Here is a 12,123-nt window from a genome sequence, read left to right on the forward strand (position 1 = left end):
GTTGAAGACTTGAAGAAGGTGAAGGAGTAATGCATGTAGATACATATATGGAAGAATATTCAAAGTGACCATTGGTCACTTAGTGGGACCACAGTGGGTGTGGTAGGCTAAATCCCATTATCCTAACCTCATGTTATTTCTTTACACAAATCTTTTGCATGACAAAGTAATGAGTGCCACTTCTGAGCGTAGGCTATGAGAGACAGAGTTGTGTTTTTTGACCACTTCTTTTTGATTTTTTAGATTGTTTTGATAAAGCAAGCTGTTATGTCTGAAAGGTCCATTTGTCAAGGAATGGAGGCTGGCTTTGGCTAGCATCCAGCAAAGAATTAAAGCTCTCAGACCAGTAGCTCATGAGGAATTGAATTCTGCCAACAACCCATGTGAATGAGTTTGAAAGCTGAGCCTTAATCAGTTGAGCCTTGAGATTGCTACACATTACTATAGGCGCAGGAGTTGCAGCCTGTAATGTGCAACCACACTTGATTGCGGACTTACAGAAAGTGTGAGATAGTAAACAACATGATCGTATGTATAGTAAACCTTAACTCCACAAAAACTGTGAGAACCGGTAAATTCACTCATCCTATAAAAGACAAGAGTTTCTACATCCCAATAACAATCTGAAAAAGAAATAAAACAATCATATTTATGATTATTAACAAAACAAAATCAAAACAAAAACATAGACATAAATTTTTTAAAAATCAAAAGTACAATCAAAATTATAAAACACATAAAAAAACTGAGGAGGACATGCAGAAAAGTGGAAAGATATCCCATGTTCATGGAATGGAAAAATAAATATTGATAATTTAGATTAAATGCAATAGATTAAATGCAATCTCTATTAAAATACCAATGACGTTTTCTACAGAATTAGAACAACCCTAAAATTCAGATGGATCCGTAAGACTCTCGATAGCTACAACAATTTTAAGCTGAAAGTACAAATCTGGAGTCACATTATTTGACTTCAAAATGTTACAAGCTCTAGTAACCCAACAGTATGGCATAAGAAAATGGTAAAGATTTGTCTTAAAGATCACTCCCATTATCAAAATTAAACCTTATAACTGGGTAGAAATCAATGACAATTCTAGTCCATTCTCATGAATTATAACTCATCCCTGTAGATGCTGACTGTATAAGGTCAAAGCCCTAATTATATACTTCCTAGTAGTTCTTCCATGACAGAGCTCTAACGTAGATAAATCAAACAGGATAGAGAATTCAAAATATAAATTTATCTATTTATAACCAACTGATTTGTGACAAAGACACTGTTATGGTTGTTACATTGTGTCAACCTGAACTATAGAAGCTTAACTAAATAACTCAGCAGTTCTACATTCTGGGGTGAAAAGGACATGCCCTTACCTCTCTAGGATGTTGTTCATTGTGTTAACTTAAGAAGTTTAAAAATTCAACTAAGTGATTCACCAGGGAGGCCAGAGTCTGCCCTTTGTAAACATCCTCTGCTTGTGGAAGAGGAGGGAATGGAGATGATGTGGGTGTGGGCAGATAGCTGATATACAGTATAAGGGAGGAAAAGTGGCTTACTCCCCGCCTTGTGCTTTTGCTATTTTGCTACCTCCTGCTGCCTTGAAGTGTTGCCCCTGTGCCATGCTACCCTGCCTTGGAGCCAGCTGATTATAGACTAAAACCTCCACAAACTGTGAGCTAAATAAACTGTTCCTTCCTTAATTTTGGATGTTGCATATTTTGTCTCAGCAAGGAGAGAAAAGTAACCAAGACAGGCACCATGAGCATGCATGGAGGAAAGGAAAATGACTCCGATAAGCGATGCTAGGAAAACTGAATATCCACATGCAGAGAAATGAAACTAGAGGCCTTATCTGTTACCATAGTAAAAAAACAAACAAACAACAAAAACCCAAAATGGATTAAAGATTTAAATGTAAGATCTGAAATAATAAAACAAGAAAATATAAGGGAAGTACTTCATGTCATTGAGCTAGGCAAAGAATTTTTGTGTTTGATCCCAAAAGCACAGGAAACAAAATAAAAAATAGACGATAAAAATTATGTGAAAATAAAAGGCTTGTGGGCAACAAAGAAAATCAACAGAGGGAAGAGAGGACCTAAAGAATGGGAGAAAATATTTTTAACTGTTCTTCTTTTCCCAACTATTCTTTTGACAAAGGATTAATATCAAGTACATAAGAACTAAACTGAAAAGCAGAATTATTCCAAATTAAAAATGGGCTAATCTGAATAGACAGTTCTCAAAAGAAGACATACAAATGGCCAACTGGTGTGTGAAAAAATGTTCAACATTACCAATCATGAGAGAAAAACAAATTAAAAGCACAGTGAAATATCACTGCACTTTAGATAGAATGGCTATTATTATCCAAAAAACAAAAAAGTAACAAATCTCGAGAATGCAAAGAAAAGGAAACTCTTAGGCACAGTTTTAATAATATAAGTTAGTACAATTTGACCCAGCAATTCCAACAGTGAGTATATACACAACGGTAAGAAAATCAGTATGTTAGAAAGGTATTTGCGTTCCTACATTTTTTGCAACACTATTCATAACAACCAAAATATGGAATCTAGTGGATTTAGTAAGGGTCTATCAGTAGGAGCATGGATAAAGAAAATATAGTGTATGTACACAATGCAATATTACTCAGCAATCAAAAATTGAAATATTGTCAATTGCAATATGGATAAGCCTGGAGGACATTATATTACATGAAGACAGGTAAAGAAAGACAAACACCATGTGTTATCACACGTGGAAGCTAAAAGAGTTGATCAGGTAGAAGTAAAGAGTAGTATTGTGGTTACCAGAGGTTGGGCACCATCAGCAGGAAAGGGAGACATAGGTTGGTTAAGGGGTGTAACATAACTAGATAAGAGGAATGCATTTTAGTGTTTTATAGCACCATGGGGTGACTATACTTAGTAATAATTTACTATCTTTCAAAATAGTTAGAAGAAAGAATTTTTTTTTTTATTTTAAAGAATAAAAGAAGGATAACATAATAATAGGGGGGACTTAGCAAATTACAGACAAAATGGTAGGAAATTATCAATGGTTATCATTTTACATATTATTGTCTACAAAATAGTTTCTCAGGAAAACAAATAGACAAATAATAGTGAGTTACAGACAAAAGAGGTAGGAGATTATCAAGAGTTGCTGTACTATACATTGGTATCTTCAAAGTGGCTTCTAAAGAAAATAAATAGAGCTATACATGAGTGACCTATTGAAAAATCATTAACTATTCTCAATGGTTGTTGTAGGAAACACATAATAATAAACATACATCCATTTATGAAATAGGATAGGAACATTACAAACTTTACACAGTTATGGATAGATTAGTAGGAAAATATCAGTGGCTGCTGTAATACATGGTGGTATCTTCAAAGTGGTTTCTCAGGAAGACAGAGATATGCAAGAAGGATCTAATAAGTAGTTACAGCCTAAGGGTTGTCAAAAATAGCACATTACCTCCTCACCAGTGACTCCTTTCACTGAGGTATGATGGCTGGAAGGAAGGCCAGGATTGAAAAGAAGGACCGAGAGACTTGCACCTGTGTCTAGCAACAGGCTGTTTTCTTGTTCCTCCATAGTCATGATTACCCAGGGCTCCTCGATGGAGATGACGGTCTGGCCAGAGGGAGAAGGCAGACCATGCCCCAAGCCCTCTCATTCCTGTTGGACTAACTGGAAGCATGGGTCTGATCTCTGGGGCCTCCACCTCAGAGGGCAGACCGATCTCCAGTGGTCTCCTTTGCATCCAGGGCATGGCCCATGGGGCCTCTTAGGGCAGTTCCTCTTGAGGTGGCCTGGCTTTTAACAGTGGTAGCAGATGAATGCAGTTGTCGAGTTCTTCTTGGAGCCCCGGGAATCAGACCTGGGATCTGTTTCTCTTAGTGGTGCAGCAAAAGCAGCTGCTTTTTCTCGGTCTCTTTGTTTTCTCTCCTTGGCCTCCTCCTCATCATGGCTATAGAGTACTGAGGAGGCAATTCTTACTAACATCTCAAGTGAGCTATCTGGGGTGAAAGCCATTCTTTGTAGCTTTTTCTCTCCAGCTTCCCATTGCTTTGGGACCCCACAACCAGTTAGTGTCCTCTCCCCAACTGTCAGCACAGTCAGCAGGAATCCTGCTGCAGACTTCTCCGGAGCTCCACCACAGCCTGTACTGTCAGGGGAAGAATGGCTTCCAATGAGTCTCTGCAAGTGTTGTGCAAGGTCCTCCTGGTTTACAGCTTCCGAGCGGCTCTGGGGACCTCAGTCCACAGGACCTCTAACTCCGTGGGCTTGCTCTGCATTCTCATGTTCTCTGAGTCCTTGTTCAGCAGCTGCTCCTCCGCTGACTCTGAACCTTTCTGGTTCCCAATGGCAGGAGCAAGACTGGCCCATTGTATGGCATGCATTCCCAGGGGTTGTTCAAAGTTTCAATGATTCACACGCATCCGTGGGTGGGCAACTGCTGTAGGTGCATGGTGGGCCAATTGTGTCACTGTTTCTCTATGTCATGATAGATAGCAATTGAGGGGCGGCGGCGTGCAATAGCGCTCGCCGCTGCATGGCCCACCCTCCGGGAGCCAGCAGGCAGGAAGCTAGCCAGCCGGAAGACTGGCGCTCCCCGCCCGAGGCTCCCTGTGCGCCGGAAGTCCTCCGTCCGGGGAACGACGAGGTCGGGAATGAGTCGCCGGCCCGAAGGCCCCAAAAGACCGGCGCTCCCCACCCGAGGCTCCCCGTGCACAGGGGGCCCACCCTCCGGGAGCCAGCAGGCAGGAAGCTAGCCAGCCAGAAGGCTGGCACTCCCCACCCGCAGCTCCCTGTGCGCCGGAAGCCCTCAGAAGAAAGAATTTTGAATTTTTCCAACACAGAAATGTTTGAGGTCATAAATATGCTAATTACTCCGATTTGACTATCACACATCTTTTGAAAGATTGTCTTGTGCTACTAAATATATATAATTATTTTGTGTCAAATACAGTACATGGAAACAAAATGATGGAAAAGGAATATGTGTAAGAATAAAATTTATAGCCACTACATTTTGGAATAATTCATTATGCAGCAAATATAGTTCATAATTTGGATGTGCAGTGGACAAAGTGTGGAGATCAGTTTGGCTAGAATACAGTAGGCCAGTAGGAAGCAAAGTGAGAAAAGTAATGGCAGGCTCCTTGTGGATTATTGGTCACTGTACAGTTTTTAGTTTTGTTGAGTGAGTTTGTCACTGGAGACTTGAGAACATGAATGGCATAATTAAGTTAAGGGTTTACATGTTCTAAAAGCTCGTTTAGAGGAGACTAGTGTAGTCACAGGGGAAAGGTTTGGAACAGGAAAACCAGTTATGGTAGTGCAGTAAGATGAGAGATTGGTATTGACTTAGAGGTAGCAAGGTGTTATGTTTTGTGTCTAGATGTCCCCTCAAAGCCTCACGAGGTCACAGGGCTTTTCAGAGGTGGCTGAATCTATAGGGTGTGATTAGTAAATCAGTCCACTGATTTTGTTGTCAGTAGTTCTGACTAGGATTAAGGGTGTGAGTTCTATACTCACCATACAGTATAAGGGACAGAAAGAGTCTTGTCTTACCTCCTTGTTGCTTTTGCGGTCTTCCATCACCAAGAATAGTTGTCCCTCTACCATGTGCCGCCTTTCCTTGGCACCACTGCATTATGGACTAAAACCTTTAAAAAACTGCAAGCTAAACAAAGCTTTCCTCCTTTAACTTTGGGTGTCAGGTGTTTTGTCTCAGTCATGAGGAGAGTAACTAAGACAACATTTAATATGTTAACATGGAATATCTTATTAATGCTTTGGAGTATTTGTAAAATATCTGATGCTTCTATTCTAGATATATCTGGGAAATTTAATTCCACTTCAAAAACTGTTCTTGTTTTTCTTATCTTTTTTTTCTCCTCATAAAGTGCAGTATAGATGTTTCACGATGTGAGACATTTATCATAGTACCCCATTCCAACATACCTTTGAGCCACTATCCATAAAGACTGTAAATATCTATAATAGTAGAAAGATAAGAATTTGTTTAAGTAAAACTTAATGGAATGAAACAAAATTAAGTGAAATGTCAATTTTTATGAGGCCACTAGGTGTCTCTGTTATTCTATTATTTAGGTATGTGTTTAAATCCCTAGAAGGTATTGAGAATATTTATTTTTGACTATGCACAAATGTATTGATATATATGTGAATAATAATGTTTTTTATTTTAAAAAATAAAAGAAGGAAAATATATTAACAGACAGACATCCATTTACAAAATAGCATAAGAATAATACAAACAAAACAGAGTTACAGACAAAGTTGTAGGAAATGAACCATGGTTGTATTACTTACTGATATCTTCAAAGTGGTTTCTCAGGAAAACAAATAGAGACATACAAGATTGATCAAACAAGTAATCATTAACTGTTCTTTTCTGTAGAGCAATAAAAGACAGTAGTACAACTATGTTAGCTATCCTGTATATACATACTTGCATAATTTCCCCTTCTTTCACTTCTCTTTTCCCACACCCCAGTTGCCCTCTACTTTTGAGCATTTTCCTTTCGTTTCACAATGTCTATCATACCCCCTAGTTTTTGTGAATAATAACATGAAAATGTCAGTTACCTAATGGCTCTATCAACCTACCTGATTGTCTCCAGTTTTGTATAATAAATATCTTCACTAAATTTTGAAAGCTTTAGCTTCTACTGGACAGAAACAAGTTTTTTCAGATGGCTTTTCTAAGAATACAAGTGAATTATACCATAGCTTTTTTACCTATAGACTTGATGTATAGATTTTTACCACATTAAATCAATTAAATGCAAATTTAATTCATTTTCCTATTGTATGAAGTATTTAAGTTAATACATTGTTAATGTGGAGTATATCAAAGTAGACAATGTTTCTGTTGGAGAAATGAGATATTTTTTCCTAGTCTACTATAGGACAAGACGTAGTCATATCTTTCCTGTAGTAATACTTTTTATGTGTTATATGCTCGATTAAATGTTTATTGACTAACAAAGCTAGAGTGATAAAAATGGCAAAAATTTCTGGGAAATTATACTTAATATTCAAAAGGAAAAGAGAATTTTAGAGAGTATATCAAAACAAAATTGAGAAATAAGTTTTACCTTTAAGTACATCTTACCTCTATCTCTGCTAAAAGTTTTAAATTGAATATTTCTTCCCATTCCCTAGAATGGGAATTTATTTCACATTTTATGACAGAAATATTTGCAGAGAAACTTATGGTATACTTTGAAAGTGATCCCTACTACCTAGTGTTTATAATTAGAATATATTATTACTGTCTTGAGGTCTCCTTGTTAGACATTTAGATTCTTTATGCAGCACTAAGGATTATATTGATTAATTTCTATTTGATCCCTCAGAGAATTGACAAAACATATTTAATACTCTTTGAAAAACTTTAGCTTGAGCTGAATTTAGAAAAATCTTAACTTTTTAAATTTAGTATATGTGTTAGTAGTTTTACTAAATTCTAAGTAAAATTACAAAAAAATGGAATTAGAACCAAAGAAATGATTCAAATTTTTTTGTTTAACATCCTTATCTGTATGATAATTTATGTAAATGTACAGTATGTTTTAGAGATCAGAAGCTTATATGAAAGAAATCCCTGGGACTCAGGATATAAATTTCATCAAACCAACCCAAAGTTTGAATATTCACCATTCTTTAGGATACTGCACAGAACTGAGTGAAAATAAAGAGGGGATATTTTAATTTTTTTTTGTTTTTTTTTTGTTTTTGTTTTTGTTTTTCTCCGGTACCGGGAACCGAACTCAAGACCTTGCGCTTGCCAGGGAGGCGCTTTGCCTCTGAGCTAAATCCCCAGCTCCTTGTGGATTTTTTTAGTTTTTTTTTTTGTTGTTGTTGTTGTTTTTTGGTTTTTGGTAAGAGGGGATATTTTAAATATGAATGTGCATAAAAGAGGTCTTGAAAGTAGCAATTATTTATTATACTACAAAAATGTTTGTAGCTGATGTTTATTTAGTACTATGTGTCAATGCATGTAATCTTCAGACAGTCTTATGAAGCGTTTGGAATTAACATCTCAAGTTTACAGATGAGTGGATTGAGGCATTGAGTGTAATATAATTAACATAAAGTTAGAATTGGGGTGTGGATGTAGTCTGAGTGGTTGAGAACCGAAACTTCATTGATGCTTTTGCCATTTGTGTCACCTTGGAAAAGTTATTTATCCTTTCCAAACCTGTTTCTTTATTTTGTAGGACAACACTGGCAGTATGTTCTTTTGGTAAGAAAGAACAGTATTGAAAATATTTAGTATTGAAAGTATTGAAAGTATTGAAAATATTTAGTAGTTTTTCTTGGCTTTACATTTAAAAATTATAAGACTAATTTTAATTCTTTATTAGGAATCCTTTGTTTCTTAAGTTTTAAATTTGTTTCTTTTTATTTAGAAGACAGTTATAAATATTTGTGTAATTGAGGAGATATATGTCTTTGTTGATCAAATGTATTAATTTATAAAAAGTTACATTTTTTTCTGACACTTAAGAAAATATGTCATTGTGTTAGTTACTTTTCTCATTGCGGAGACAAAATATCTGACACCAAAAGTTAAAAGAGAAAAGGTTTATTTCAGCTCACGGTTTGTAGAGGTTTTAGTCCATAGCTGTCTGAGTCTAAGGCAGGACAGCATAGCAGAGGGGCATCACGGAGGAGAAACAGTTCACAGTGTTGAAGGCAGAAGGCAGTGAGCAGCAAGCAGCAGCAAGATGCCTGCCTTTCCTTTCTCTCTGTATGTTCCATCTAGGATATAAGCCTATTGATTGGTGCCACCCACACCCTGGCTGGGACTTCTATTATCCACATCCAGAACTATATTAATTCCCGTCAATGGACTAATGTAGTACAACACTTTCTTAATCCAAGTATCACATGCCCTGTATCCAGCCAGCTCCAAAAAACCCCACATATGAGCATATGAGCATATGAGCATATGAGACTTTGGGGAATACTCTAGGTATAAGCCATAACAATCATGTTGAACTTGTCATTCTTTGCCTACTTGCATCTTTCTTCCCCAGCTATTTATTGATAAATGTTAATTAATTCAACACATATTTACTGATTGCTCAATATGTATCTGAGACTAGAAACATAGATGTGGGGATACATACATGAAAGAAAATAGACAAATATATCTGCTTTCAAGAAGCCTATTTGAGTAGAAGACATTGGATATAATAAAATCAGTAAATTAAAGAGAATAAAAAACAAAAACCATTAGAAATGATACAATCTTGCATTCTTACAAAGTTGCTTTTAATCTGAGAAACTTTGTTGAACAGTATGTAATATAACAACCACTGTTAATCCCTGTCATTCTGTTTTGAAATTCTATATCATTTTTATTGTTTTTGCTTTGTTTTGTTTTTATCTATCTTGCTATTATTTTGTTGTTTTAAAAAATTCTCTTTAAAATAAAAAATAAAATTAGTAAATTATATAATTAGATACAAGATTATAGATGATATGGTTTTTAAAGACAGTCTGAGGGAATAGGAACTCAAAGTTTCAGGGTAAGGAGGAAATAAATTTTATATAAGAAATAAATTTTATATAAGATAATCTTCGTGAGAAGGGAACATTTAAGCAAAACCCAAATAAAGAGTGGAAGTTAGCCACCTGTCAGCACCGAAGCCCTACAAGACAGCAAGGAGGCCAGGGCAGCTGCTGCAAAATGAGAGGAGGGGAAGAGAAGGTGAGCTCACAAAAGCAATGGATGCCAAATCATGTGAGGCTTCACAGATCCCTTAAGGACTATGATTTATAGCTTGATTATAAAAGAAAGCTGTTGCAGGACTTTTAATGGAGCTGTGCTCTAACTGAATTTGTAAAAGGGTTAGTCTGGGTGTTGGGTGTATAGTCAATGGTTGTAGACAAACATGGAAACAGGGAGGATATCCAGGATAAAGAATAGAATGAAAGCACTGAAGTTGGATATAGTCAAAGATAGAGCCAATAGTATTCCTTGACAGAGTCAGTGTGTGGTGTGCTAGTTCACAAGTCATGCCTATACTCAAGGAGATAGGGTTTTACATGAGTGTTGCTCTTAGGGTTTATCTACCCCAAGGTGAAAACAATCTATGGCTATGCCTCATTATGGACTTGAGTCTCTGTATCGCTAGGCCTATCTGTAAACCATCTAAATTAAGGGAGACTCTATAAATAGTCTTAATCTTGACAATTCTTTTCCTCTGAGTCTCTATTGTTGCTAATTAGATTTGAGATATAATGCTTATACAGTAGGTTCAAATTCCATAATCTACACCTTGTGGAGAAATTTAGCTTTCTTTAGTTTTCTGTAATTGTCCATATTCAAGATATGTATCATAACTTTTGGAATTTCTAAATCTCTTTTAATTAAAACACAGTCAAATTAAGAGTTTTGTCATTTTTTTCCTCTAAGGTAGCCATAGTAATGGACACAAGATGAGAGGAAACATCTGGACCTCACTCATAACCTGCTCACACTGGATGAATCTCAAGAGCTTCACTCTTTGGTAAGAGACATCTAGCTTTCTTTGTTTCTTTTTTACTTTAAAGAGAATAGTTAAAAAAAAAGAACAATAGTAAAATGCCAACATCACAGACATAAACAAAACAAAACAAGAATATTAAAAATGATACAGGGTTTCAAAACAAAATGATAGGAATTAAAAGACAACAGTATGCAATAGAACAACCATTGGTGAATTGCTACCATCTTGTCTAGTGAAACTCTGTATCATCTTGGAATCTTTCCTCATGAAGTGATGGAAACCAGATTGAGTTGACTATCAGGAGCATAAAGGCAGGACTTTAATGGGGCTTCAGCTCCACAAGAAGGGGGAACAGTATGAGTTGAAAGAGAAACCAGGCTGCCCTGCAACCTGAGGAAAGGGCAGGCTTTTTGTTGAATTGCTGGGGTGGGTTAGGGTTTAGTATCTTCCATTATGACTGTGCTATTTTTTATAAGGAATTTCTTGTGAAACATACAGATTAGTAGTTGTTTTGTTTTTTTTTTGGAGGCATTGTGGCACCAGTTATTCTGGCTTTTATGGTGCCCTGGTCTTGCAGTCAACCTGGTCCTTATATCACTGTTGACAATTGGAAGAGGAGGAGGAAAGAAGAAAAACAATGCATACTATTTATTATGATTGAAATACTGCCCCCACAGACTCACGTGTGGAGGCTTGATACCCAGTGCAACAATGTTCCAAGGTGGGAGCTGGAGAGCTGACTGGGTCATGAGAGCACTAATGATGCACCAATCCATTGATGAGTTCTTAGCTGAATGGGTTATAAGAAGGTGGGACCTACTTAGAAGTATGTTATTCAGGGCATGCCTTTGAAGGGTTCTTCTTGTCCCTGCCCCTTTCCTCTCTCTCTGTCTGCCTGTTTTTCTTTTTCTCTCTGCTTTCTGGCTGCCATGAGGTGATCAGCTGTCTTCCACCGTGCTCTTCAGTTATGTTTTGCCTTGTAGCCAGGTGACCATGGACTGAAATCTCTGAAAATCTTAAACAAAATAAACCATTACCTCCGTGAAGTTGTTTATGTCATCCGTTTGGTCCCAAAGATGTGAAAAGGGTGGAGTACACACCATTTTTAAGGGATGGAAGTTTAGGGTGAAAGACCTCTGTATTTTTCTATACCTTTTGAGTGGTATTCTTTTAATGGGTGACAAGTCAGAGCTCAAGCCCTCACATTTCTTTGTCTTCTGTTCCTCTCCTGGTTACTAATAGGAGTATATAGCATTATGAGCTCATTTCTAGGTAAACTGTTAACCTTAGAAGAATCAGATTAGGATGTCATTTACCAAATAGAGAAAGGAAGTTTCACCTTCTTTGGTCCAACTGTATAAATTATTCATAGTATTTAAGAGCAAGGTCTGCCTTCCTTTTTTTTTTTTTTTGTGGTTTTTCTCCGGTACCGGGAACCGAACTCACGACCTTGCGCTTGCCAGGCAGGCGCTTTTGCCGCTGAGCTAAATCCCCAGCCCCTGCCTTCCTTTTTAGTTATTGAATTGAACAGAACATTTTTACATCAGAAATGTAAATGGCAGGGATTTC

This window comes from Chinchilla lanigera, unplaced genomic scaffold, assembly GCF_000276665.1.
Source record: "Chinchilla lanigera isolate Chin_1 unplaced genomic scaffold, ChiLan1.0 scaffold00027, whole genome shotgun sequence".
NCBI classification, from domain to species: Eukaryota; Metazoa; Chordata; class Mammalia; order Rodentia; family Chinchillidae; genus Chinchilla; species Chinchilla lanigera.